At 35.5% G+C, this 7,343-nt stretch overlaps 1 pseudogene; it reads left to right on the forward strand.

Annotated features, from left to right (window-relative positions):
* The first annotated feature begins 520 nt into the window (after positions 1-520).
* Positions 521-4,243, forward strand: LOC103943521 (annotated as a pseudogene).
* Positions 4,244-7,343: the final 3,100 nt, after the last annotated feature.

A 7,343-nucleotide genomic window follows, 5' to 3' on the forward strand; every position in this document is an offset into this window, starting at 1 on the left:
TCATTCATACGTAATCTACAAATAATGAAATAGAAATTTGGACGGTTTGAATTTTTGGCAAAATGTTGTGGAGGGGGCTCTCAGAAAGTGTGTTAAAAATTGGCCTTATTAAGGTGAGAGAGAAGAGGGAAGCATATGAAACTATTATGTTTCTGGAGAGCACATGATGCATGAGTAAAAATTTAATACTCTATCTATTAAGATATTAAATTATGTGCATAATGCAAAAAGACTTGCGTCATATTAAAAGACCTATGTCATATTAAAGGACTTACGTCATATTAGAGGACTTGGGTCATGTTAAAAGACCAACTTCGTATAAAAAGACATTGAATTCAGTTGTCTCTAAGAGAATGGCAATGCAGCTAGCAACTTCAGATTCTGCCACTTCACTCACATGCTAGCTTCCGCATGCTGTTCTCTCGCCACCTTGTAAACTGAAGATCTTGTTGTAGCTTTATTTAAGTAATCTTCTTTACTCATCATCAAGGTCATTGAGTACATATCTATTTGAGTTATTATGGGTAAAAATGTCGAGGAAAGAAATTCAGATGTGGAGAACCAGGTAGAAGAGAAAACAGACAGGTTCGTACTCTCTCTGCTCTCTAATCTCTTTTTAAGTATTTCGAATTCTGAAATTAACATGCTTCTATCTGTCTCTCTCAAAGTATAGCAACGCACCATGCTCGCAATAATGCTATTTTTACCATTTAATTGTACCATCTCTTTAATAGAGATGAGACTAACATGTGTTGATGGACGCTAATTTTATTAGAAAGATAATACAAATGATGGTAAAATTAAATTGTAAGTGTAGCACTGTCATTATTTTCCGTTACATGCAATGACAGTACTTCTTGTAGCGAACGTCGTCTGAAATGCACCTATATGACAATCTGATTTTTGTCTGATTTTATCTTGTTTAATTTGTTAGCTCGAGGCTCATATTAGGGTTTAGGGTGAATGCATATGAATTTCATTTGTTGCGTGTTTCCCAGAAATGAACGTTCGAAACCAATGGCTGGAAATGAGATGAGTGCCGGAAGATGAAGGAAAAAATAGGAGAAAAAAAATAAAGGACATTTTTACTGTGCATCAGGCGCCTTACCTTGGAATGTGGAACATCATATTTGTGATATCATGTGTATTTGCTGTCTCTATGGATCATTTGTTCTTTTATGTTGTAATCATCGATCAGGATAAAAAGTGCCTTCAAATGGATAAAACGTTGAGAATTGTTGCTCTTCTTATGCGATCACTCACAGATGTCATTTTCCTGATGCATTTTATATGTGAAATTTGTGACTCTGTTCAAAAGACAAAATCGGAAAGAAACTCAGGGACTGGTGTGGATGGGCCACCCTCCAAAACAAATACCCTAAAAAATGGACTCTCCGCGGCGGTGGAACAAACCGGGAGAAATTCGAGTAAGACAATGGAAACAAAGCCGAGGACTTCCAAAACGAATATCCCCAAAAATGGACCATCCGCAGAGGGGGAACAAACCCGGGGAAATTCGGGTAAGAAATCGAAAATCAGAGAGTTGATTCAATATGCCAGGGAAATAGCTCAGAATATGTCGTCGTTATCCATCATATTAGACGTTTTAGCTCTTCTTCCCCTCCCACAAGTAAGAGAAATTAACTAAACTCTAATTTTTTTGTTTTTTTTTTTTGTTTTTGTACGTAGTTTGCTGAAATTGATGGACTTCTATGTTCTAACCCTTTATCTTTTAATTCTCTGCAGCTGCTAGTAGTGTTTTACCCAATGAAACGCTCAGGATTTGTGGAACACCAAAAGATTGTGAATGTGTTTCTTCTCGGTCAATATGTTCCGAGGATTTTTCGAATTCTCCTGTCGGCCAAGGTGTTCAAAAGGAGTAATGGGATATGGGCTAAGAGTCTATTCAATTTGTTTCTCTACATTCTTGCCAGTCATGTAAGTTTAACTTTAATTGTCATTCTATTTTAATTCTTTTGTATTATAATTATTAATATTGGATTATGGATGTAGCTTTTTTGAAAGTGGATAGTGTTCAAATATAACTCCTTTGAATTAATCGTGTACAATGTTTACAACCTAAATAGGGTTTGAGAAAAATCATGTGGTAGGAAATTAGGAATCTTAATTTAATTACAATCGACATATATTTTTTCAATCACAGAGAATATTCTGTATTAATTAATTCTATTCTTATAAAGAGACTAATTATCTAGGGTTTTGTGTTTGCATGTTATGGATTTAGGTACTTGGAGCTTTTTGGTACCTTTTTTCTATTCTACGAGAGGTATTATGTTGGTACGAGACTTGTGTAAATCCTAGTATAGATATGAGGGAATGTACGGATGCTTTCTACTGCAATAGTCGGAGTACTACTGCAAGAAATATAACACTTCTAATCGAGCATTGCCCGTTGGATACTCCAGATGGTGCTTCATCTTCATTTAACTTTGGAATATTTCTTGATTCCTTAAGAATCAAAACACGGAGCGTAAAAAGTTTATAAAGAAGTTCCTTTACTCTTTCTGGTGGAGCCTGCGAAATCTAAGGTTCACAGTATATCCATTGACAATCAACAATTTCAGGAGAATATGTAACAAATACATTTTTTGGGGTTATCTAATTCTGCAACATTGTCTAATATGATATCATGTACCTACAATATTTTGCAGTAATTTTGGGACGAATCTGACAACAAGTACGTATGTCTGGGAAGACTTGTTTGCAATTCTTATTTCTTTCATTGGCTTGCTACTGTTTTTATATCTCATCGGCAATGTACAGGTTGGTATATACTGAATCTCACAATATATCAGTTTTATTTTTCAATCGTTTTTCTTTAGGTCCCGTGTCGTATACAAATACTTGTGAAATGGTGGGTAAATTCAAAATCCAATTTTGTGAGGTATTATTAAAAATAGGACACTTTTTAAAAATAGGTACTATGATCTTTTTATTAAATTTGCAATAAAACAGAAAATTTTAAAGAATTGTAATATCTAAATCGTAAGAATTAAATCCCTTAAATCATGCTACATTCAATCTTTTTTACTTATTTAATATATACACATCATATATTTTTTTGTCGATAATCTACCCATATCATATTTTTTGCTTGTGATCTACCTCTTCAAAATTAGTTGTATTAGATTCTATCTTAAATACGTTTGCTTAAAATTGTGTAATCTTGTCATGATATAGATATGTTACGATTGGATTCAAATTAAAAAAAGAGCTTCGTTGTTTGGACGTGAATCTAACTGTCCCATTTCAAATTATATAAGATACGTAAATTCTTTGGTGAAACATACCTTTCTGGTATGTAGCTAGCTAGGACATAGGAGATCATGGATCGAGCTTATGAATGAATTCTACTTGTGGTGGGGCAGACTTTAATACACATGGAGGCTACAAAATCGGAAGAGACAAGACGAAAGATTGGGATAAAGAAGGTAGATGTACGCACGTGGATATCCGTATATAAATTCCCTGATAATATCAAGAAAGAAATCGAGAATAGCATAGAGCAAGCATGGGAAAAAGACAAATATGCTGATGTCCACAACCCATTCCTTATTCTTCCCAAGCAAACCAAAGACTCTGTAAAATGCCATCTTTTCATGGATACACTTAGAACAGTATGTTCTTCAAGACTCGATCTCTCTCCATTTATTAATTGCTTCCATTTTCACAGCAATGTTGTTCTGGTGATAGGTAAAAGTGCTTAAGCACATGGATGAATATGTGTTGACGCTGCTGTGCAACTATCTAAAGCCAATGACGTACAATGAGAACAACTTTGTTTTTCGAGCGGGAGATCCACTCGATTGTATGGTGTTTATTATCGAAGGGACAATGTGGACCTACGCATCGAGTGATAGTCAAGTTGGGCGAGGAATCTCATCAATGGCCATCAAGCGCCTCGGGAAATGTCAATTTTACGGGGAAGAGCTTCTCGATCGGGCATCAGACTGTTTCACAGAACTTCCAGTCTCCAGCAAACATGTCAAAAGTCAGACAAAAATAGAAGCATTTGTGCTCATGGCCAAGGACTTGGAAACTGTAGTCTCCAGATGCCCACTACAGTGGGAGAACGGCGAAAAGAAGGGTTCTCAAGAGGTGAAGGACATGGCAGCTTCTACCATAGCAATAGCATTCCGTCGCAAGGTTCTAAAAGATGTTAGACCTTACTCAAGCGGCGTGCTGGGGCCTAGCGCCTAGGCAGTTAGGCAGAGTCTAGGCGGATGACATATATATTATAAAGTATTGGAATATACGAAAACATGAGGAACAAACATATAATATGTGTTTATTTGAATGTTTAATAAGTCCCTTACAATTTATTGGAAACAATAAAATGCAAAAGGAAAGTTATCTATTTTCTATCTAAATGAGTTGCAATTTAGGCAGGTGTTTAGGTGAGTCTGGATGGGCTAGGCGGGTGTCTAGGCGGTCTAGGTCGGCGCCTCAGCAGGTCTAAGTGAGTGCCTAAGTAGGTATAGACCATCTTTCTTAATTTTCAAACGCCTAATCATTAATCGGAATGGTGACCTTAAGCACTAAGCGGCGCTAAACAAAGATTTTTAGAACTGTGTGAGAGCAATCTAAACCTTATATATAGAGTGGTTGATGTTAGATATGTTTTGAGATCAATAAGAAGAAGACCTTAGCACCAGTGGTTTGTTGTGGTTTATAAACTTAGGCTTCTTCTGCTTCACACGATGAAATAATCTTTAAAGCCGAACCCCATGTTATGCGAGAATTCAAAGAACTTCAAATGTTTTGAAATTTATATTGGCCGAATTTACAATTGAAAGCGATGTGATAGTGGAGAAATTTTTGGGTGTTCCGGGTACACCAAAAAAATTTGGTGTACCCTCACTCATAATGGTGGACCCTACCCTCACTTTTTTTTCAATAAAATAATAAAATCAAATTTTAATGAGTGTGGGTACACCAAAATTTTTTGGTGTACCCGGAACACCTAAAAATTTTCCGTGATAGTGAGGTTTAATTAATCTTTAATTTAACAATATGGTACTTCACCATTTTTATGCCGACACAGTAGTCCACTGTTCAAAGCCGTTCTTATGTTTTTAGTGGCCTAAGGCTCTGAAAGTAAAGATAAGTTTAACGAAAAGTTCAAAATATTGTTTATTTTAACGAAAAATCATATTTTTACATTAAAAACTTAATCCTGATATTATTCACTTTATCCTTTATTTTGTCCTTATTATTAAAACTCAAAGTTTTCAAATCTTTTTCATTAGTTTTCCTAAAATAAAATTGAGCACTTTCCGACACAATATTTAAAAAAGGATTTTTATCACAAATGATTTCTGAAATTGACTCATCTCATCAAAATTCAAAATCGATCAATGTGGTATGTGAAAATGAGTGTTGCAAATCAATATGGCCATTCCGTCACAATTCAATCAAAAATTCTATTATGCGTTTATATGACACATAAATAGTCTCACAAGTCTAATTAAATATTACTAAGTAATTAAAATATTAAATAAAAAGCAATATTTTTATCTATAAAATTAAAAACTTATAAAATAAAAAAATAAAAAAATAAAAAAAAAGATTTGCGATTCTGCGATACCCATCAAGAATCAATCCATAGAAGCATATTGAGCATTTGCACTAAAGCAAAAACCAGAGTTAGACAACCCCTGGATTTCGAGTAAACTCCTTCCATTGAAGCTTTAGAAGAAGTAATGGGCAGCAGATGAAGATCCCAATCCTTCTCAATCGTCGAAAACCAAAGCGAAAGGTTTCTAAACACTTCGTGGCTCGCCGCCGCGCCAATCAACCGTAATTTCCCACCATGAACCTCCAGCAAGCTCTTCAATTGCAGCACCACAGAGCTCAGAGCTTCCTCCGCCACCATATCCTCACCCACCAAATCGGCAATATTTACAATAACACCACTTCCAGCTGCAGAGCAGCACAGCCATTCGACCCACCTCCTCCTCGCTTCGGCTGGTAGTGGGCAAGCCTGCGCGAGGAAGACAATGGAAGCAAAAAAAAAAAAAAATCAGTTTTTATTTTTATTTTGACATAAAAAATATTTTTTATTATTATTTAAATATTTTAAATATAGATGCTAATATTAGATTAGAATTGTGGGATCCACTTATGTGACATATAAACACATAACAGAAATTTTACAGGAATTGTAACAAATGGATCACATTGATTTGTAACATCCATTTTCAAATATTACATTGATTGATTTTTAATTTCAAAGATCATTTTGATAGGATGATTCAATTTTAGGATCATTTGTGATAAAAACCTTTTAGAAAATAAAAAAAATTGTACTTTTTCTATATAACTCTTTTCTGGGCTTAAAACCATTTGTTTGATTAAAATAAATATTAAGAATCTTCTTCTAGTATTTCTAGAGTCAAAATCATCAAACACACATTTTTGAAGATCAAGCATTTACAACATATCTTTCTCAATGCACAAGATTGACAATCCAAGCTTTCATGTGTCATAGTTGTCGACCTTTATCAACTTCAATCAGATTACCTATGTGACAGCCCGTTCCGAATTATTCGTACCGTAAGTGTGAAATGATGATTTTGCCTTTGGTGGGTATTTGCCATTTTGGGGTGTTGTTTTGTTGTTTTTGATGGTTGACTCTACATAACACACACACACACACATCCATACCATACACTCCTGTGACCTTTCTATCTCTCTTCTCTCTCGGATTTCTTCCATTTTCTTTACAAAGTGTACGGACCATTTCGAAGACAACTATTCACACACGGATCTCAAGTTTGAAGGTGGGTTTTGGACTCCTAGCAAGCTCAGGAACTCATCCATACCAAATTTTGGACGTGAAATCCTCGAAAACCTGAGAACCAAGGAACCCCGATTTGGTGCACTGTTCATACACACGTGATCGTGGAGTTTTTAAAAGTTTCTAAGGTCATAGGAAGCTTTAGAATACTCTCACGAAGCTTGGAGAAGCATTTTGGAAAAAATTGGACGTCGAGAAGGCCAGGAGTGGCGAGTTGTAGGTTTTGCCAAAATTTCATGGTTTCTCCGGCGAGATTCCCTGAATTTCAGGACTTGAAAGTGGTAAGGTTTTGTTCTACTCATTTTGGTACAAATTTCATGGATTTTGGTTGAGAAATGAAGAAGATATTTTGAAAATTTTCTAGTTTCCGGCGAGAATTCGAGTTGCAGACGGCGGCGAGACTCACCAGAGAAGACAAGGAATATTTCGTCAACTTTGACGGAATATACTAATGGCGTTACTAACGACGTCAGGTATTTAACAGTATATTCTATTTTTGGACGGAATATTCCCTAACGCCGTT

Source organism: the organism of the source record quoted next, unplaced genomic scaffold (genome assembly GCF_019419815.1).
Source record: "Pyrus x bretschneideri cultivar Hongxiangsu unplaced genomic scaffold, Pyrus_bretschneideri_v1 Contig4, whole genome shotgun sequence".
NCBI lineage: Eukaryota > Viridiplantae > Streptophyta > Magnoliopsida > Rosales > Rosaceae > Pyrus > Pyrus x bretschneideri.